The following is a 23,401-nucleotide window of genomic DNA, read 5'->3' on the forward strand; positions in this document are numbered from 1 at the left end:
TCAGTGCAAATTCTAGCAAATAATGATGCCTATGTTGCTGTCTAAGTTTATACCTGAAAATGGCACTGGAAGAGCAGCGGCACCTGCTTTTGTCATCTTATAGAACCTTAGAGACATTAAGGGAGGGTGGGATGGGACAAGGGTGGTGGGATTCCAACAATTATATATTCTCTTCATTTCCTTGTTAGATATTATTTAAAAAGTGGAAATGCTGAAGAAAGGAAAAAAAAAAAAAACAAAAAAAAGAAGAAGGACAGCTTCCGAAACATATCTGGCCAAAAAAGTACAATATAGACACACAGAAATCAGGAGTAGGGATAAGCTATTCAGCCCTTTGAGCCTGCTCTGCCGTTCTTGATCGTCCATCTCAGTGCCGAGCTTCCTTTTTCTCCCCCATATAAATTTGATCCCTTTAGCCCTATGAACTCAGTTATTAGCACTGCTCTAGGGAGCAGGTTCAATTCCAGCCTTGGATGACTGTGCAAAGTTTGCACATTCTTCTCATTTCTGGGTGGGTTTCCTTCAGATGCTCCAGTTATTTCCCCACAGTCCAAAGACACATAAGTTAGGTGGATTGGCCATGCTAAATTGCGCCACAGTGTCCCAGGGTCTGTAGGCTAGGTAGATTAAGGGTATAGATTCAGGGGCTAGTTCTGGGTGGTATACTCTGAGGGTCCTGCAGACTTGATGGTTTGAGTGGCCTCTTTCCACATTGTGGGGATTCTGTGATTCTAACTATACCTAACTCGTTCTTGAAAACATTTAACGTTTTGGCCATAACTGCTTTCTGTGGCAAAGAATTCCACATGCTTATTACTGTCTAGGAGAAGAAATTTCTCCTTAGGTTCATTCGTAAGAGGCCTTCCTCGTATCCTCAGATGGTGATTCATTCTGTATCCCCAGTCGTTGGAAACATCTTTCCTGCATTTACCCTGTTTGGTCTTGTTAGAAATTCATAAGTTTCTGTGGGAGATCCCTCCTCATTCTTTGAAACTCCACTGCATGTAGTCCTAACCAATCTGGTCTCTCTTCATCTGCCTGTCCTGCCATCTTAAGAATCAGTCAACATTAATACTGTTTTTCCTGACAAGTGATAAATTGAAAAAACTGGATTACTTCTTCAATGGAGTGTGCACAGACTGATTTCATCAGCATTTATAAATCACACCCATGGCAAGTGGATGGTGAAGAGACATATTAGCCTTGAAAACCAGTATATATCAAGTGCTACGTGGGGGAACATGGAATTTAACAACAGGAGTACACAAAAGTCAGATCTGTGGTTGGATATAGGATTCCTGAAGGGTATGTTGCCCCTTTTGTTTTGCCAGGATAATAAGAGATGCAACATAGAGAGTTGTAAACTTCAGAGAAAAGAAAGCCCTGCTTTAAATACTGGTCACACAGGAGCCAATGGCGTAGCAAAGAACAAATGTGACGAGCTTGCAACAGGAGTTAAGCTTTGAATTGAAGTCCAAGATTGTAAAGTAGTCTCAGGTTTACTTCTGATGCTGTCCTATAAACCACTCAAGCATGACAAGATAGATAAATTGTTGAAGAGATGCAATATAAGGTTCAAGATTCTTAGGACATTAAAGGCATGTTCAGAGAAAGCTGAAAGTATTCAGGATGGAAGGGTTTCAACCAAGACATGGTAATGAAGAATCCACATACATTGAGGACAATTAATTATTATATACATGTATTATACTCACTGGTATATTGGCGTCTGGGCTAACATTAAGATATTATCAGAAATCACACGACACCAGGTTATAGTCCAACAGGTTTATTTGAAAACACAAGCTTTCAAAGCCTCACTCCTTCTTCTACAGCATGTGTGTTTCAAGTGCTCACAGTTAAGATGAGTATGAAATCTTTATAGCCTCAGGTCATATACTACGATGCAGCCAGATTGCTTGAGCATGTCTTTCAAAAAGGTGTGCAGACATACTGACCATGAGCTATAAAACAGCAATTGCTAACTAATGGCCTTTGAGGCTGGGCAATTCAAACTAGTAAAAGGCAGAAGTGGAGATAAATAAAACAGATCAAGAAGCTAACCAAGAAGTAAGTAGTACAAATGCCATGAAGACATCTTACCAGACTTCTGCTTCATCTAACGTCACCTTCTCTGATTTGCCTTCCATTAATTGGCTGTTATATTTCTGCGGAGTTCATTGGGATTTTTTTTTTTTTAAAATGTAGTCATCATGTTGGTGAATCACTTTGATTTCTATCCATAGGTAGACTGTGAACTTTTGTATTTTGTTAGAGATGCAAATATTGTTCCATAGTATGAGCATTGGGACAAAAAGAGTTGCTAATTGAATATCAAAGTGTTACGGCAGTTGAGTGGTCTTCCAATTTGGATGAAACCAATGTTTTCTTCTTAAAATAAAGCATTGAAATTGTGTGCTTGCTTCACACAATAGGAATATCAAGATGTCCTTCTAAGCTGATTACCTCATTGGGTCAATCACTTTTAAGCAGCCCAATGATAGAACAACTTCATTCTGTTTTTAATGATGTGCTGCAACTGAACTTGTATTGTTTAGCAAATCTACTGACAGAATGATCTTTCTGAGGTCTTATCCTTTCTGGAATTCATCCATGGCGTGATGCAAATGGAGTACCTTGGTAGGCTTTTGAAGAGATCAGCAGGTGAGGACAGACTTAGTTCAACCACACTCAATAGATCAGGGTAACATGACACATTTCTCTTGTCTTTGAATTAGTGAAAGATCTTCATTTCAAATTGGACTTTTGTAAGAAATCTTCTCAAACGCTTGTTCCTTTCAAAACGAAATAGGTGGATGGCCGAAAAGTGAAGTAACAACTACCAGTTTAATATTAAATCTTGGTAACCTGCTAGTTTTAACCTCCAACTGTTCTTGCTTGTAAAAGAGCAAGAAGTCTTTCAGGCCCATTTTTTTTTTGGCCAATGGAGTGAGGAAAATGAAGAAGGAATATGACAATATGACCACTTCCATCCCAAAGGATAACAGGAGCAGATGCATAGGGACACTTCCTACTGTAAGCACCCTGTCCAAGCCACTCACTATCCTGGTCCTGACTTGGAAACCTATTGCCATTCCTTCACTATTGCTGAGTCAAAATGCTTGCATTCCCTCCCTCACAACATCATGGGTCTATCTGCAGCGTATGGACTGTTCAAGGCAGCTCAGCGACAGCTTCTCAACGGTAACTAGGGACAGATAATAAATGCTGGCCTAGCCAGCAATGCCCATGTCCTACAAACAAATAAAGAAAAAACAAAAATATTTATTTCATTTCTAGATGGAAGGGAGGGAAAGATACATCTATTTAAAAGAAAATGCACAGCAGCCACGGCAGAATGCAAGTTGAAATGAAAGAAAGTTAAGAATTAATCTTTAAACTATAACCACTTCATGTTAAGAGAAGCTAATAAACAGACATTTAATGTCTGGGGCTGCAATCTAAATGCAGTGTGAGTCTGCCAAAGCCTGCAGTCAAATACTGATCTGCTGAATGACTTAAAGCTTTAGCTTCTTCTATCCTTCTCCATCTGGGCTGCTGTTTCATTATTAATACAGTGATCCCCATTTTGTGTTTTCTCTACAAATATAGAACTTCTATTTGGTTAAAAACAAAAAGGGAGAACAAAATAAAAAGGAGCATTGGCAAGGTCATACATGGTTTGCAAGGAAAGTATGCTTGACAGGATTGGCAGGCCAGTTGGAAAAATGTGTTTCATTTTTAAAAACTCTTAGTCAAGTCCATGTGGATTAAAAAGTATTTAATTTGCCACCGAATGGAGACCGCAGAATTCAAAGGGAATACATTTTAACCAAAACCAAGATTGTTCGTCTAATAAATCTCTTCTGTTTCAAAAACGTGGCAGGACTGTCAGTGAGTCACCATGAGTGACTCAACTTCAGCTGCGCTCACTTCTAAGAAAAACTTCAACTGAATAGAACAAAGGGAGCTCATTTATAAGAATCCTTTCCATTTGCTTTGTTAAAAGTTTAATTGCAGGCCATTCAAAATAATATTCTAAATTCTTTTTTCGTTCAATTGTGGGACGTGGGCATCACTGGCTAGTCAGCATTTATTGCCTGTCCCTAATTACCCTCGAGAAGGTGCTGATGAGCTGCTTTCTGAAACTGCTGTAGGTTGACCCACAATGCCCTGAGGGAGGAAATTCCAGGATTTTGACCTAGCAACAGTAGAGGAATGGCAGTATATTTCCAAGTAAGTATGGTGAGTGGCTTGGAGGGGAACTTGCAGATGGTGGTGTTCCCATGTGTGTCAGCTGTCCTTGTCTTTCAAGATGGCGGTGGTATCAGTTTGGAAGGTGTTGTCTAAGGACCTTTGTTGAATTTCTGCAATGCTTCTTGTAGGTACTACCTGCTGGTCAGTGGTGGGGTGAGTGGATGCTTGTGGAGGAAATGGAAATCAAGTCAGCTGCTTTCGTGCTGAACAGTGTCAAGCTTCTTGAGTGTTGGAGCTGCACCAATTCAGGAAAGTCAGGAGTATTCCATTACACTCCTGACTTGTGCCTTCTAGATTGTAGACAGACTTTGGGGAGTCGGGAGGTGAATTACTCACCACAGTATTCCTAGCCTCTGACCTGCTCTTGTAGACACTGTGTTTAAGTAGTGAGTTCAGTTGAGTTTCTAGTTAACCCCCAGGATGTCGATAGTGGGTGCTTCAGTGAAGGTAACACCATTGAATATCAAAGGGCATACTTAGAATGTCTTTTATTGGAGATGGTCATTGCCAAGAATTGCGCACTTTGAATGTTACTTGCTTCTCACCCTCTCTCTTCCCTGCCATAACAGCGACAGGGTCTGCCTTGACCGCACTTTCCATCCCACCAGCATCCACATCTAGAGGATCATCAGTTGTCATTTTTCACCACCAGTCGGATGCTACAATCAGACACACATTCCCCTCCCTTGCCAGCCTTCTGCAAGGACAGTTGTCTCTGGGACATTCTGGTCTACTCCTCTTTCACTCCTAAAAACCCCAAAGCCCCATGGCACCTTCCTTTGCAATTGCAGAAGGTGTAACACCTGCTCATTTTCTTCCTCCCTCCTCAGTAGCCAAGAGTCCAAACATACTTTCCAGGTGAAGCAGTGATTTACCTGCACTTCACAGAATCCAGTCAACTGTAGGCAGCGAATGCAATGTGGTTTCCTCTACGTTGGGAAAACGAAGTGTAGACTAGGTGACCGCTTCACAGACCACCCACATGCGGTCTGCAAAAAAGACCCTGAGCTTCTGGCCTTTTGAGACTCAATATCAAGTGCAACAATTTTTAGGCTTGAGGCACCTTCTCCCATGTCTGTACCTCAACTCCCAACACACCAGGCCTTGATATTGCATGGTCTGCTATTACACACAACCCATTGTTAGCCATTTATAATTCCCATTAGTAACTATTCATTCTCCTAAGCTGACAGTTATCCACTCCTTTGGCTGTCCAACTGTCCCTTTCTTTCTTTGGGCTCTATTACCCCCTGCCCTACTCTTTCTTTTGCATAAAATAACATTTGTTTTCTAGCTACCATCAGTTCTGTGGAAGGGTCACTGGACCCAAAACGCTAACCCAGATTGATCTCCACAAATGATGCCAGACTTGCCAAGTCTCTCCAGCAATTTTTCTTTTGGGTTCTGATTTCCAGTATCCACATTTCTTTTGGTTTTTAAACCACAAGGTTGTATTCTTCTCCTATACATTTGCCAGCTCAGACCAGGCACTAAGGGAACTGTATTCATGATCCTTGTGCTTTTTACCAGTATGATGGTCATATTTTTATTATAATCCAGTTATTATTAGTTCGACTGAAAACGCAAGCCGGAAGAGAAAAATTAAAAACAATAAAATGTCCTGGAGTAAGTTTCAAAATGTTCAATTGCAGAATTACTTTTTAATGTTTTATTAGAGTTAAACCTTCAGCCTTTTCAAAGCAGGTAGAAGACATTGCTCCACTGATTCAACATTTTACTTTCAACAGTAAGGATAGGTACTGAGAACTGATGAAGGCTGAAATTTTATGTATCACTTCCTACCTCAGGACTGAGCTGGTGGCTGTGGGTGTGGGAAGGGAAGGAAAAGGGGAAAAGATGTATAAAGTCAGGTGGCATGGCAGGGATGCCACATTTGTCATCTGCAAGATATAGTGCACGTATTAGCCAGCCGGTCTATTCTTAGATAATTGAAGGCCTGAACTGGCCAATTAATGGCCACTGTTATTTTACCCAGGGCAAAGGAGTACTTATGAAACAGAGTTTGGCAGGTAAACTAGGTTCTCTTGGAAGATATGGATTCCTTCCTGTTTCAGTGGTGTGTGCCTAATGGAGACGTTTGTAAATGGTGAATACCACTCCTACCGTTCTCCCTCTGCCCCTACCCCTGCACCAAAACACTTGCCTCAAATGCTTATGCCTCTCAAGTTGGAGCTTGCCCGAGTGGACCCGGTGAAACCACCCAACACACCCAGCAATGCAACCTCCAAGCTGCTCCTTCTCATCAGAGAGACTGGTTGTAGTTCCAGCAGTGCCCACTGCTGCCTATTCTGCTGGCATTAGCAGCTTTGGGAAGCAGGGCATTCACCCAGAATGGGGTGGAAGCCAAGACCTAAGCCACTTGACAGGCAGTTGACAAAAATAAATAAATAAATCAGATTGTGCCCTCATGGTTGGGCTTGATTCAGACTTCTCATTTTGAGCTTGCGGATAGGGCACTGACCCTGTTAAGGCCTGGGACTATTTGAGCCTTCTTTTATAAACGGTGGCATGGGAGAAGAGGGACGCAGTGGTGAAAGGAAGCAAGGGCCTATGAACAGTGACAATGAAATCTTTGAAGATGTTCATCCTCAACATTTCAGGTTCATGATGACCCTCCATCAGAATTGAGATGCATGAAACTGTTTGATAATCAAATGTGCTTGTTTATAGAATGACATTTGTAGATTGAAAGGTGATGGGTTGCATAATTTTAATCCTGAACCATTGGCCTAAAGAACTAGGAAGAGGCAAAATGCAAGAAAACTGTTACAAAGAAAATTAATCTCCGAATATTCACCTGATCTCCCATCATTACAAACTCGACTTATACTGTATCTCTGCAGTTTCCATTAGACAGTTACCCAATTTCTCAGTGGCTTTCGCTGAAGTAAAGATTTAAAAAAAAGGAGAAACTCCATGAAAATTATGACAATCTATTTAATGTGGAGGAAAGCGATAATATTGTTATTTAATGATTGAGGTGTTAAATCTTAAGTTCTTTTAATTTTTAAGTTTTACTTTTTCAGGAGACCTCAACATCATTGATCAATGAGCAATTTGCATGGCCCACATAATATAGTGAACCTGGAAAATCTACAAAGGAACAAACCTGAATTAATATATACAGTAAAAAAGGGATGTATGAATTGAATTCACAGCGTAGACCTGGAGGAACACAGCAGGCCAGGCAGCATCAGAAGAGCAGGAAAGCTGACGTTTCGGGTCAGGACCCTTCTTCAGAAACCCGAAACGTCAACTTTTCTGCTCCTCTGATGCTGCCTGGCCTGCTGTGTTCCTCCAGCTCCATGCTGTATTATCTCCGACTCCAGCATCTGCAGCTCTTACTATCTCTGTATGAATTAATTCCAAGTCAATAGTTTTTTTTCTAAGACTTACATAGATTCAGCATGGACTCTGGAATTGATAGTTACATTTATGTTGAACAAAGCTACTTGACTATTCCACTAATAATTTCTTTTTCCTTTATTCATTCATGGGATGAGGGTGTTGCTGGCTAGGCAGCATTTATTGTCCATCCCTAATTGCCCTAAGGACATTTAAGAGTCAACCACATTACTCCAGACCCACAGCAACATGTAGTCCAGACCAGGTAAGGTTGGCAGTTTCCATCCCTAAAGGACATTAGTGAACCAGATGTGTTTTTCCAGCAATGGATTTGCAGTCATCATTAGATTCCAGGTATTTATCAAATTCAAATTCCACTGTCTGCCATGGTGGGATTAGAACCCAGGTCCCCAGAACATTATCTGGGTCTCTGGATTAACAGTCCAGCTTTAATATCACTAGGCCATCGGGAAACACCCCTCCTCCACCACCTACATTTTAGTAAATTACTCTGTGCAGTGAGCAGCCTTCAGGGAAGTACAGGATGATTCAGTTGGTAGCTGTCATGTTTTCCGCTGAGTAATATGCCACAACTGCATGTTAATTGCTAAATCTAGATATGTTCATTCATGCGGTACATTCAAGGGCATAGTTTAGGCCATAGGAGACTTCACATCTTTATAAATCCCCTCTCCTTTACCATAAACACAAAAACAATTTATGGGGGAAGATCAAGTTTCAAATGGTAAGTATGCTATTAAAATTAAATGTATGTAATTAAACACAATTTTTACTCAAACTCAACCTTCTTGGAGTTACATTACAGAAAACATAGGACCAAATATTTGACTGTTTGTGCTTTGCTTTGTTGGAGAAGAAGTATTGTTTCTCTGATGTGTGCGCCAATAAAGCAATACTCCATAATGCTAATGGCTTCCCACCATACAAGTTTGTGACACAATTTCAGCATTAACTTGGTACTGAGCTTGTAAATTTTCTTATGTCATGTTAGGAATTAAGTGCCTGTTTAACCTGCAGTACTGTAAAATGTTTCAGCACTGTTTTGGTGAAAGCATAAGCTAGCTTGTCTGAAATGGAAGCTCATGGGAGGAGTCATACCATTCAAGTCAAGCACGACTGTGTATATGATGTGTTTAACCATTTGGTTGACAGGCATTCCCTTTTTTGAAAGTTTTATGGTCCAGTATCTGTCCTGAAGCAATAGCAGTCAGACTTTTTCAGAGTGACAAGCTTGTTTATGAACTCCTGAAGAAACCTAGCTAAACCAGATAGCTGATGTAATTGGTAAGAGAAAAAGGTCCATGGGAAAGTTTTCATTGTATGGAAATTAATGACAGTGTCTGGAGTTACAAACTCTCTGTCAATGAAATAAAACTAAAAACTTTAACTGTGTACATCTATTTGGCACTTGAGTCTGTAACAAAATCTCATGTTGTGACTGTGTTGCCTTGAACAGGTAAGAAAGATCCCATGCAGGTTAAGCATACAACTACTGGCTGAGGCTATATGAATAGGTGTCTGCCTTCCAGCTACCAACATTCCCCGAACCTGTAGTTGGGGCTTAACAATAACAATAGCCAAATATGGAAGCCAAAGCATAGAGACTAGGATTTTTTAAAAAACGTGTTTGCAAAATACACACATACGCTGCTATTTTCCTTCACACAATTGCTATGCCTGTCCTTGGATTTATTTTCAGCCTGATGATTTTAGTACCAAGCTCTTGGGCCAATGCTACCATAAAAGTTTCCATCTTGCTGTTTAACACATGAATTCCGTTTGTCCAGGCAATGATAACAAAGCCTATTTGTTTATGCTATCTTAAAGTATTCACCGTTCTTGAATTAGTGCCCCATTGTACCAGCCATTCAGTAATGCATTGGGATAGCAGATACAACTTAAATGCGATTTGCTCACAGACACCTCCTGACTTGTCGTAGCGCCCAGTTAGTATAGCAGAGGCCCAGAGAGCTGGAAAATGTAACTAACTTTGTAGTACTCCACATTATAGTATGTTAGTTATGCAACTGGCCTCCCTGCCGCCTGTGTCCTGGAATAGTGCACAGGAGAAGGAAAACGTTCTCACTGCTATTCGGACTTTGTGACATTCACTCTGCTGGCAACATGTTCAATTATTTAAATAATATTTAATCTGCAAGTGGTGGTGTAGCAGTAATCCAAAGAATTGGGCTACTGTTCTAGGTTTCAAATCCCACTATGACAGATGGAGAAATTTGAATTCAGCTCAGGTTGGAATTAGAGCTTGACCTAGTGGTAATCACGTAATTGCTGTTGATGTTGTGAAAACCCATCTGATTCACAAATGACTTTTAAAAGGAAGGAAATGTGCTGTCTTTGCTTGGTTGGCCTACATGTGACTTCAGACCCACAGAAATTAACAGCTAGCCTACAGAATTAAATTTGTTCAAGGCCAATGAGGAGAGAACGACAAATTCTGGACTTGAAAGGAATGCCCACATCCCAGGAAACAAAAGTGAAAAATAAAGCCAAATACACAACATTTCAGATGCGGCAAGGCAGGAATGTTGTCCTGAACTGTTGCCCCCAAGGAAATAGCCCAGAAAGGCAAGTTAGCTCCTCTGTTCACCCACAGGTGCCCAGAGGGGCAGTGGAAAGGAGTGCAGAGCTTTTTCCTGCTAACTGATGAAAGATATCACAGCAGCAGACTCAGCTGGCATGGACTGAGGGAGCAAACAGTGTCAGTGCGTTGTCCCAGGGAAATGCAATGCACAGCAAGGTGCCATACTGCAAAATTGCACAGCCCCTTGACCGCAGTGCTCTAAAGTCTGACAAGCCACATTTCTCTCTGTCTGCGCTAAGAAAACAATGTAAATCAAGAGACTGGCAGCCTCCAAATAAGCACAAAGTGAGGTTGAGCTTGGAAAGTAAGTAAAAAGCAATTGGATATATCAAGTGTAGATGCAGGAGATGCATGGTGTCTCTGTGTACAAAGTGACTTGGCAGAAACATAGGGGTACTAAGTGTCCCTGTTCTCTAAAATGAGCTCCTGGAGGGCTGAAAGTGAGAGAGAGCTGGTCCGAAAAAGTGACCAGGGTGATTTGGTGAGGCTGGTGCTTAGGAGATGCCAGCGTGCGTAGATGAATGGCAAAGGAGGATGGTGACCGTGGAGGATGTGGCAACATTGTTGTGAAGACAAAGTTGGATAAAGGTCTGGAGAAGCAAGCGCTATGCTTTAAAAATTGACAGTATATATTTATAACCACTTTAACAATTGGATGCTTTTAAAGCCAACTGCCTAGATTAAACCCTTACAAATCTGCAGTAACTTCATATATCTTAAAGGAATACAATGTTTAGGGTTTTGTTTTGAAAAGAAAAGATTTTGTAAAGATTATTTACAAAAAAATTCCTAAAAAAAAAAAAAAGGGCCTTGAAAAGGCTAAGCTACTGTTTGTAATAAAGCTTATTATGCTTTCAGCACAAAGATTTACAAGACATGGTAAAAAGATATTCTCTCTCAAACTCTATGCATCTAATGACCTACTGTCTGGACAATGGATTATACAGGACCTTGTGATGATTAAAAAACATTTGTTTGAATATCTTTTAAAAATGCTATTTGTAGGGTAGGTGGTAGCTGTCATTACCTTAACCCATTTTGAATAAGTAACTCAATCTCTTTTTAAACGCGACACATCCTAAAATGTTTGGCTTCAAGGACAAACTCAACTTGACATGGATGAAGAAAATGAGAGAATTTATGGTCTGTCTTCTGACAGTGTTGGCTGTCAATCCCCGAATTAGTGCTAACAAAACGCAAATGGGTTAATGTTCTAATGCAGAGTCCTGAATCCGTAACCTAGGTTGACTCTCCACTGTACTATACCAAGAGAATAGTGAGTGTAAAAGGCCCAATGGCACTGTTTTTATAAGAGCAAAATGTATTCGAGAAGTCCTATTTATTTCTTGACCAACATCTGAGAGAGAGAGAGGGAGAGATTGTGATCATTTTTAAAAATACTGAACTGAGCTTTAAAGAGCTTTGGGACACCTTGGAAGTTGTGACAAGTGCCACTTGAATGGAAGTTCTTTGTTTTAGCTGGGTATTGGAAGCTATAAAGAAGCAATTATGCTTATGTTTTAATAAAAATAAAAAATGCCCAATATCCAAGAAAAATTCATTTCAACGTAGTTGGGAAAAATCAGTGAGATGGTAAAAATCTCTTTCCAATACCTCAGTGTATGAAAATTCCACATTTTTAATATTTATTCAAAAGTGCTCATATATGGCTTCATGCAGTATTCAAAATGTTTTTCTTGATTTCGTCGGAAATATGGGGTCTGGCTGTGTGCTTACAAAATCATTCGAGCTCATAATAAAAACTTTTAGCAGTTTCTGCTATTTCCCCAACAGTAGGTTTTAGTAATGAACCCAGTTTATTTTATCAGCTTAGATTCATGTTAGAAATATTGCCACTGAGGTTTTTTTTTGGCATCAAGGAAGAATGGTTTTATTACCTTAACTCTTCTGGATCCAGGAGCAGTCCTCTTGCCATAGGTGTTCTGCACCAGACAAGTTGTATGACTAAGAATAAAATTGTTGTCTACTTTGTTAAGAAAGTGAGCCATCTTTAGAGATGGGTCAGACAACATATACAGATTCAGGGAGTTCTATGCACATTTGATTCAAACATACAAGGATGTACAGATGTTATTGAACGTTTGATCCTTTGATCTAAAGAATAGTTTCAACAGTCGAGAAAATTTGTGTCCCATGTACAGTATAATCAAGTCAATGGCCCTGTGGATTTTAGTTCACGATCTTTTGTTGAAAAGGAGTTTAGTACTGAGAAATTATCGTTGGATCATTTTCAAGCAGTGGTGTGATTAACAGTAAATTTGGAGCATGCGATGTCACCTTGCTTGTCTATTATCCTGTTCTTCCACTCTCTTCCCTCCCTTTTCTCCTCTTGGATGTGGTGATAAAAAACTGGGCCAGAGATGGCAACAGAAAAGCAAATATTTAAAATGTCAACTCATTTGTGACCCTCTTGGGAGATGGGGTTTGATTTTAAAAATGGGCAGACCAAATTAGAGTTTCTGCACACTAAGGTTTTACTTAAACATTGTGACATGTCCACATTTGGATGATGTGAGAAAACAAATTTGTAACTTTTAACTATAGACATATTTGAGACAACACATGCTATTCATTTAAAATTTAAAAATGTCCTTAATTTGTACACAAATACATTCTGGAATTAAGGAACTGATGTTTCAGATTCTGCCGAATGCAGCTATAAGTTTTAACGAGGGCAATTGAGCTGAATGCTGGATCTAGGCCAGATTTGTGATTGGACATGGACATGGACATGTAGCAGATATCCAGGCACTACCACTTCAGGGCCCAATGAGAGGGTGAATGGTGCAGAGGGAGGTTTACTCCATCAGAAGACATGTGCCGTCAGATCAGTACGAGTTTTCAAGTAAGCAGCAAGAACCTGGGTCGTTCAGGGTGTTGTCACCCATCTGACCTTGTGGGAGCATAAGAGAAAGGGCAAGTACAATTTGGAGACCAACACAAACACAAGAGAAGGTAGCAGGAGGCATGTGGGGAGCACTGTTTGATTTGGGGTTCAGTAGAGCAGAGGCACAGCACTTACAGGTGAAGGGCAGAGCCCCATGTATCACAAACACGGGAGTGAAACAAGAGGACAAATGGAGGCCTTACCCTCAGCATAGGGTTTATTGGTAGAAACAGTAAAGGACCAAGAGCCAGTGTTGCAAAATACAGTGATTCTCCAGGTAGTTCCTCTCAGAGTTGTGTGCCCTCATCGAAGACTTTGCACGAGCAACACTACTTGCCATGTAGCTGCCAAAAAGACACCGTACATTGTACTTGTTCACTGCTCAATTCCAGATCAGCTACAAACTTTGGCATCTTGCAATGGCTATGCACCACTGCATTGCACAGCTCACCGCTGACCCAGCTGGACAGTACTTTCCATTCCAGAGAGATATAGGTTTGCAGGTACAGAAGACAGTAGGTTTCTTATGCATTAACTCTCCAACTGCATGGCATTATTGACTGCATTCATGAGGCCAAAGTATCCAATGAGCGGCCAGGAAGGTTCATCAACAGAACAAGGCCTTGTCGTCACATGAGCTACTTTCATCACAGTCAACCCATTTTCACCCACGAAATGGTCCCCATTAGCAACTTCTTTTACCTCCGGCTCACCATTATCCACCCCTTTGTCTGCTCTATGATATATTCTTTGCACGTTCTCCCCACGCACACCTGCCTTCTGCTATATACACCAAGGTTTCCTAGTTCCAATCAGTTCTGAAAAATAGTGACTGCACCCAAATGTTAACTCTGCTTTCTCCCTTCAGATGCTGCCAAACCTGTCAAGTTTCTGCAACAATTTCTGTTTTTGTTTCCTAACCAACTCAATCTCTCCCATACGTCAGTCCTGCCATTCCAGTAATAATTCCGTAATTATTTGCTACAGAGGGAGTGCAGCAAGAACATGCTTCCTCATGTAATGTGACCAAAACTTCACACAATATTCCAGGTGTGGTGGCGCCAATGCCTTGTGTAATTGCAGTAAGGCATCCTTGTCCCTGTACTTGAATCCTCTTACCACAATTTGCCTTCTTTACTGCCTACTGCACCTGCCCAATTACCTTCAGTGTCTGGTGTAAAAGGGACACCCAGGTCTTGTTGAACATTCCCCTCTCTCAATTTACAGCCAATGAATAACCTGCCTTTCTATTTTGCTACTAAAGTGAATAACTTTCCTTTTATCACATTATACTGCAATTGCCAAGCATTTGCCTATCCACTGACTGTCCAAATCACACTGCAACATCTCTGCATCCTCCTCACAGCTCACCCGTCCACCCAACACTGCAAATTGATCTTTTATATTTAGTTCCCTCAACTAAATCATTAACATAACCGTGTGTATAGCTGGGGTCCTAGTACAGATCTCTACTCAACTGGTCATTGCCTGTGATTCAGAAAAAGATCTATTTATTCCTACTTTTTGTTTCCTATCTGCTAACCAATTTACTGTCTACTTCAGTGCACTACCTACAATCCCATGCACTTTGAGTTTACACATTAATCTCGTGGGAATTTGTTGAAAAAAAAACTTCTCAAAGTCCAAATATACCACGTCCACTGGCTCCCGCCATCAACTCTACTAGTTACATCCTTGAAGAATTCCAATAGATTTGTCAAGCATAAATTTTCCTTTAAAGTATGTATGATTCTATCTCCACACCCCTCATTACTCTCCATGTCACACTATGCATCCTCCGTGCTTCCCTCTCTACCTACACACCCACAGTCTATGGTGAAGAGGGTATCCCTAAAAATAAAATTTAAAATAATAAAGTTCCAACAATCTAAAAACTATGAAAGACATTTCTTACTGAAAAAAAACTTATTCATAAATACTATTCAAGAAACGTAAATTCCCTCAAGTGTTTTTATTTGCTGCATCAACGATAGATAACCCTTTAATAACTGTAAAATGGTCACAAAAGTGAAACAGTCCTCTGCTTCAACAAATGGCTCTGAAGCTTGTGAAACTCAGCCAGGCATTTCTGATTGTGGCAGCTACAACAACAAGTTCTGGTGAATGCAAACAATATAGTCTGTTGAAAAACAAGAAGGCTTAATTGATTGCTGGGTTGGAAGGCAGGGTGTGTGAAGGTGGTCCATATTGAGGCTTATGACAGAGCAATAAATAACATTTGCAAATTCAGTCTTTCTGCACTAAATCTATATTTTGCTTTCAATTCTGTAATCGCGCACATGAAAAAAAAAAGAATCAATCAGTGGAGAATGATGGTGAATGCTGACAGCTCACTGTCAAAAACTCTGGAAATGCCAGATCATTATATATTTTGTGTTTTTGGTTTTAACATTGGAATATCTAAAAGAAGCCACATTTGTTGAGTTAAATAGTTCCTTTAACTTGCATGTGGTGCCAGCATGCAAAGTGAAATATATACCATTGCATCAAAGCATAATTCATCAGTGACGGCTTTAAATTAATACACGAGTTGCAGATAAATAAACTAAATGGGATTTTAAGTCAAAAACGTCAGATTACACAACATAAAAATCCATATTTTTTTTTAAATCAAATCTTGCTTGGTTAGGCTTTTTGGAATTGCTTATATTCACACATCCCTTTCATTTTTGGTCCTCAACTGCAAGAATTAATTCAGAATGCAACAGCCTGTGGAAATCCAGGACATGCATGCACACAAATATATTAACTGGACGTTCTACACTCTTCAGATCACCTCATCATGTGATTCAAATGTTCCAGTGCTTAAAAGGAAACATATCGTCATTCCTTCAGTGTCACTGGGTCAAAATCTTGGAATGCCCCCCCTACAGCATTCTGGGGCACCTGCACCAAATGAACAACAGTAGTTCACCACCACTTTCTCAAAGACAACTACGAATGGGCAATAAATGCTGGCCCAACCAGTGACATCCACATGACCTGAACGAATTAGAAAAAAAAACAGTACAGATAGGGAGTAAGTATGGAATACAGGGTTATCACGCTGGACTGGATTACTGTCTTGACTGTCGAGTTACGCAAATACTGTTGCAATGCATTGCAACAAAGCTTTTTAATGATGCATCTTATCTTGTTCTGTTCCACATTCTGGTGATAAAGGAAGAAGAAGTGTCACATTAACTTACACTGATAAATGTGAATAATAGGGTGAATAGTCCTTCTGAATGATTTAATATGAAAATTTCCAAGCAATCGTTCTCAATGTCTGGATATTGTAGAAAACTAGCTGGAGAAATTCTGCAGTGTCCTAGGATTGACAAAACTGACTCAAAATAACTAAAATTGTCTTCTTTTTGTGACTGGTATGACTCCAACCAGTGAGTTTTCCTTAATCTTCATTGATGATTTGAAGCTTGCCAGGGTTTCTTGATGCCAAATTCAATCAAATCTTGCCTTAAGTAGGCAGAATTAAGGGCAATTACTCCCTGATGCTCCTCACTTCTGGAATTCAACTGTTCTGTCAATGATTCGACCAAGTCAGTATTGAGGTCTGGGGCTATATGTGTGTTCCTGGAAGAATGCAAACTCACCACTGGTGAGCAGGTTATCGCTGAGTAAGTGCTGTCAAGTGGCACTAATCAATAACACGTACCATCACTTTACTGATGATTGAAATTTGATTGTTGGGGTGGCAATTGGCTACAGTATATCTGTACTATTTTGTTTTGCGGAGAGGCCATACCTGGGCAATTTTTCATTTTGTTGAGTTGACATCAATGTCACAACTCTGCTGGAATAACTTGATGAGGCATTTGGCCAGCTCAGGAGCACACGTTTTCAGTACCATCTTTGGAATGTTGCCAAAATTAAGGAGAGAGGCAGAATTATCCAGGAGTTCATAGAATCTATAGTTATTTGTTGCTTTCTCCATGGCTACTCCTGGGCCAGTTAGAACTGTTTTGCTGACTTACCAATTGGCATCCTTTTTTCCTGTAGTCGAAAGATTGTTGCAAACATGATGAGCACAAGATGAAAACCCTCCTCTTTTCAGCAAAAATCGACGATCAGACCATATAATGTTTCAATTTATCTGTTATCTGTGTGTGGAACAATCACATCACCATATATCCAGACTTGTACACCTTCAACCAATGGAATTTCTGTGCAGCAGCATGTCTGCACTATAATAAACAAGATCACAGTTTTTGTTCTGGTTACAGTTTGCTGAAGATTTTCATTTTCTGTCCCCGCTACGAAGTCACCCGATTATTTGGTGCATTTCGCCCCCCAACCCTGCTCCAGTGAAGGGTTGATCCCCAAAACAAGGTCAACCTATCTTGCAATGTCAGCAGCAAGGAAGCACATGCCTTGGACAAGTCACTTGACCTTAAAACTGTCTTGAATGCCCAACAATTTTTAACGATCCAGTTGTGCACTAACTGCTATGTGTATAGTTAAGGAATGCAGTTGGGTTTGGGATGTAGTTTCTGACACATCACACAGAATAAAGTTTTCCAACAGAGAATGTTTTCAGGCTTTGTAAGACCTAAAACAGAGCAAATTCACCACAACTAAATAGCTATCAGATTAGAATTCAAAAACCTAAATTGTGCTACTTACTGGAATTGTGTCTTTTACTTGAAAAGTTGGAAGAATAACTCATTTTTGCGTCCTAAAAACTGAAAAGAGAAAGACTGGCTACTAGGCACTGGAGATTATTCAAAGGTGGTTTCTGTCCATATTCAAAATGACCTGAACACTCTATTGCCACAAATACCTTTCAAGGGTTACAAAATTGAGAGAAAACTTATCATTCATTTACATGAACCTCCTCTGCAAAGCGAGTTTGGTCAGCATCTTGCAAAGTTTTATTGGCCATTCCAGCTGCCAGTGCCTAGCAGCTTCTCACATGAAAAACATTTCCACTCCCATCATTTTCTTTGAATACAAAGTCCAACACACCAGTGGTAGATGTTAGAATAGTACCATGTCAAGTTTGCTGGGATGTAATCTCATGGGTCAAGAAACCTTTACAAAATTGCCCTAGATGTCCATGCAGAAAAACTATCCAAATAAAATCCTGCAACCGTCACACCTCAAAAAGATGATACACAAAGGATTACAACTTTGGCATCATTGTGTTAAATTCCAAACGTTTGAAAAATTTCATCTAAAACGTATCAACTTTTGAGGAAAGTACTGTAACCGGAAATCAAGAAATCTCATTACATTAGCCTACAAAATTAACAAGTCACCCAGCAATTCGTGTCTCAATTTTTGTGTGACAGGTCTTTGCTCAGGCTTGCCTTTACTGTTAGAACTCCCTGCGCTTAAAGACAGCGCAGTATTTCAAAGCAAAAACATTAAAGGTGTTTGTAAAATCAGTTCACAATAGAAATTCCTGCCACAATCATCCCCACAGATAAACCAACCACTTTGTTTAAAGTTAAGGGTTTGATTTAGAATTGCAGGTACTTCCGGCTGCTAAACAGCGTGCATATGCATTCATGTTCTTCTATATGCATGTGCTGGATCAGAAATGTGCTCACTGTGGTCCTATTGTGGTACCTTACACAACCACTTTCATACGTAGAAAAGTGTGTTTAAATGTAATCAAACATCGCAAAACACTCATACAAGGCATGAACAACTGTTGTTACCAAGCCCAAGGAGAGAACCAGAGACAAGAAAGAGAGAAGTTAAAAAAGAAAGTTTCAGAACTTTGAGGTTAGACAGAGTACCGTAACAAGTAGTGGACAACTGGAATTCCAGGCAGAGAACATATGTTTCTCACCACAATACCCTCCAAGTGAAATGCCTTCATCACGGGCTGTTCAATATCTGCCTCAAATTTTGAAAATATTTGGCTTTCATTCACATGCCCATGAGAAACCGGAGATGTTTTTCTGAAAACACATTTTGTTCTTACATGGTTTAAAAATGCTATTTTTTCCTGTAACCATGGAGAATTTGCAACTAGCAACCAGTGATGATTAATATACTTTGTGATATTGTATTATACACCAGTCACATTAAAAATCATGGGACTGAGTTCAATAAAAGAAAACACAAGTCTACAGTTAGATCTACCCAGAATAATTGTAGGAAAACCAATGTACAAAATAGGCAGGGACACAGCTTTCCTCCAACTGCACGAGAATATTGCTATCCCTATATTGTACTTTCATATATTAGTTATAGGCATTAAGTGCAGTTATACTGGAAGACATATTTGCCATTGTGGAATGAAATGGTTTGGGAGGAGTGGGTGGGCAGGCTGCAGAAATGGCTTCAGTAATGAATTTGTGTAACTTTTAGAGATGCATCCAGAATCCTTGAAGATTTTAACATGTATTACCATATATACTCATGTAAAAGTCAAAATTTTTAGACTGTTTTCAAAAGGTTAAATTTATGGGGTTGACTGTTACATAGATCTACTTTTGAGGGGCTGAAATTCATGCTGCAGTCCAAAATACCATCTCATTAGCAGAAGCTCAATTGATCTCTAAATGAATAAAGAAAAAAGAACAACGAATTACAGTAATTACCAAAGACAAGAGAAACAAAAATAAATTAGGAAGCTTTTATTTATACATACAAAAACAGTGAAGTAGAACTATAATACGGCTTTAAATTACAGTTACCTAGTACATCTTAAATTAAACATGTCAAATACAAAAGTTCATTAAAATCCTGCCAAATCACACTGTTGAACAGCTTCAGCACCGAATAAAGCTTCATAGTCATCAGGATGAATGATATCATTGTATGGACTCTCTTCACCTTTGCTGTCCGTAGTTAGAGATTCATGATTCGATTTTTTGGCAGGTTGAAAGTAACAGGCATTTGATCCATGTTTCCAATGCACGATAACTTGTAGCCTTCCTTCTGCTGATTTCTGATTACAAACTGGTGAAACTGTAACATCTGATCTTCAAGTTCAGCAGGCAGTTTTTGTGCAATCTTAGTACTTCAGCACAGAACTAAATCATGACTTCTCATGAACCTTGTGCATGATCCAGCACTTGCCTTAAAATCCAAAATTCCATCCTTCTTTGATTTGTTTCATACATGGATTCGGATGGCTTCGCAACTAACGTTTTCCATTTTGATGATTTTCAATTACCCACCCAGCAACTTTTTTCTCCAGTTGTGGCCATTTGTTAGGTTTACCTATGTTGGCACACTTTAGTTTTGATAGTCTCTGAAGTTGGTTCGATATCTTTCTCCCGTCTCTCTCAAGTTTCTCCGAAACACAAAATTCTCTTGCTGCTACAGTTATTTTTCTTCACCGCGACTTCAATAACATTCAGTTTAAACACTGCTGCATATGTTTTGCTTTTTCTGGAGGCATTCTTACACAAAGTGATGAAGAAATTGCAAAATTTAAACTAGGCATATGACTGTATTCCATGAGGGACGCGTCTTAAACATTCACACCAAATTCTTCCATTTCCCATGCATTTTCTTTTGCCTACTGTTGTTTTTGTTTTTCAAACTAATATTTTAAGCTTTTATTTCTGATAAAAAAAGTTGTTATCAGACATTTAACTCCCACACAGTCTCACCAATCATTGCCTCATCGTAACATTTACGTACAGAATAATACCTTGACTCAAGTGTTCACTTGTTATCTGTGAAAACAAGGGTTGACTTTTACACAAGACATATGGAAAATTCCACATCTTTTGGCCAAAAATAGGGGGTCGACTTTTACATGAGATCGACTTTTACTTGAGTATATACGGTAATTTAAATGTTGCTCATGGTAGGTAACACACTTTATTTCAAGTTAAGAAATCTCAAATTTTTACTTCAAAGCTGATCCTGCCCATTGGTAAAACTTGTGCAACAATATCATTTTACTTTTAAACATGACATTATTAAATTTAATCCAACAAATTGCAAGAAAATATTTTGTTTGGAAAATCTCATTGAACTAAATTAAACATTTACTTCAGTTTATGTACCTGTGAGAAAATCCAATTGTCCCTTTATGTGTGAACAAAGGATGAAGATTATTTGCTTCAGAAGCTATCAGGAGTGAGCCATATGAAAAGATAGCAAATCTCAAAATTCCAGCTGATTTACCAAAAAACTTGCGGTACAGTTTAGCCATTTAAGTAGAATATCTAATAAAAGGAACCCAAAATAAGCTATTATAATGTGTCCAAGAGGCAACTGATTTTAAAAAGTTATAACAGTCTAGATAATGTTATGGACCAGGCCAAACCCCATCAAAACATATTAAGGAGATAGCCTACACACTAACTTTTTTTCTTATTTTAAAGTCAAGTTCTGGATGCAGTTCAATTGGTCAAACTATCAGGCTTGAAGCAAAGCACACTTTATTCATATACTATAGTTAAAGTACAGACTAAATTAAAAAAAGAAAAAAAATGTTAGCTTAACTGTAACTATTGGAATGCTTAACAAAATTATATATAAACTACTAGTAATTAATTGTTCCAATATAGTAATATCCCACAAGCACCCACTTGACATAGGATAATTCAGTAAAATAGATTGTCTCACATGCAATTCTAGGAGCGGGAAGGGAACCCAAGCTTGTAGCTGTAGGAGAGAGAGCGCGAGAAGTGTAATAGCTTTCAGAACCCCAACAGCTACTGAAAGCTAAACTAACAAATCCTGGTTCTATAGGAGCTTGACCCCACCCATTCAGGCTGCTTCTATTGTTCCAAATTTAAAAAAAAATCCCAAGGCCTCACAAGCTGTTCACTTTATTGGCTTGAAGCAGCCCTCTGTCTCAAACTTTCTTCATTAAATAAAGGACAATATACACATCCTAAACCAATAGTATCACCATAATAAAAATACTCTTCATATGCAGGATGGCACTATGACATTTACAAAGATGCTGCCTTTTGGTCACCATTAATATGCCAGAGAAACAGGAACAGGATGAGGACCATGTCAGGCAGGGAACAAAGAAGGGAAGGGACTGAGACAAAAAGATAAAGGATTGAACTTAGTGTGGAAATGTCCTCAAATAAATTTAGAAAACTGGATCTGGAGATTTCTGTCTTTCTAAGAAACCACCATAATACCCAATTACATTTTCAAAGTAAATTTTACAGCTTTCAATCATCCTATATTGATACTATTCTTCCAATAAAATAATTAAAATGGGTCAAGTAAATTAGTCTTGGTTCAAAACAAACATATTGCAACTGAAGATTCAAATAAAACACAATACTGGAGCTTTATCTGACACTAACAAGCACTTCTAGGCTGGGTGTATTGCTGTGTTCAGTCAGAATACAATAAACACTCAGAACGAGTGAACACAAGTTCTGCAACCACATAAAATTATAAGATTGGAGTTGTCCCTCACAACAATTTGCAATATTAAAATTTCATGACTTCAGCAGTTTTCCTGTGAGATTCTAATCCTAAAACATAACAGCAGTTATCGCAATGCCAGCAATTTTATACACGTAGTACAGACTATTTGATGTTGACAAAATGCAAAGAAAAAAGGTAAAAGACAAATAAATCAGAGATAAAGGAGGTAAGACACTGAAAATATTCCTATAGAGCCAAGAGAGATGATTCATGAAGGAAGTATTCGCTGGAGATAATGAATGGTTTAATCAGTGAGGTTTATTGGTGAGATTCTATACTGATAAACTCAAAAAGAACTGGAGCATGCAGAATGGAGGACAAATAGTATGTAATAGAAAGAGCACCAATGTTGTCATAATCTCCTCAGTTATCTCCTTCAGAACCCTGGAGCATAGTCAATCTGATCTGGGTGGTTTATTCACATTGAGACTTTTCATTTCCCCAGCACATTTTCTTTAGTGATGGCCACTACACTTACCTCTGCCCCTGACTCACTTGAAATTCTGCTATGCTACTGGTGTTTTCCACTGTGAAGACTAATGCAGAGTACCTATAGATAGGTTTAAGATGAGAAGGGGAAAGATTAAAAAGGAGATGTACAAGGCAAGTTTTTTTTTGATAGAGAGGGTGGTGGGTGCATACAGAGGGATATAGAACATAGAACAGTTAAGCACAGTACAGGCCCTTCAGCCCACGATGTTGTGCCAACCTATTATCCTACTCTAAGATCAAAACTAACCTGCATACCCGACATTTTACTATCATCCACGTGCCTATCCAAGAGATGCTTAAATGTCCCTATGTATCTAACTCTACCACCACTAATGGCAGTGCATTCCATGCACCCACCACTC

At 39.3% G+C, this 23,401-nt stretch overlaps 1 protein-coding gene across 7 annotated transcripts in view; it reads right to left on the reverse strand.

Moving 5' to 3' along the window:
* Positions 1-23,401, reverse strand: part of LOC109920333 (septin-9-like) — a 745,967-nt gene that overhangs the window by 232,992 nt on the left and 489,574 nt on the right. The gene's annotated exons all lie outside the window — the stretch shown is intronic.

Source organism: Rhincodon typus, chromosome 23 (assembly GCF_021869965.1).
Source record: "Rhincodon typus isolate 14 chromosome 23, sRhiTyp1.1, whole genome shotgun sequence".
Lineage (NCBI taxonomy): Eukaryota > Metazoa > Chordata > Chondrichthyes > Orectolobiformes > Rhincodontidae > Rhincodon > Rhincodon typus.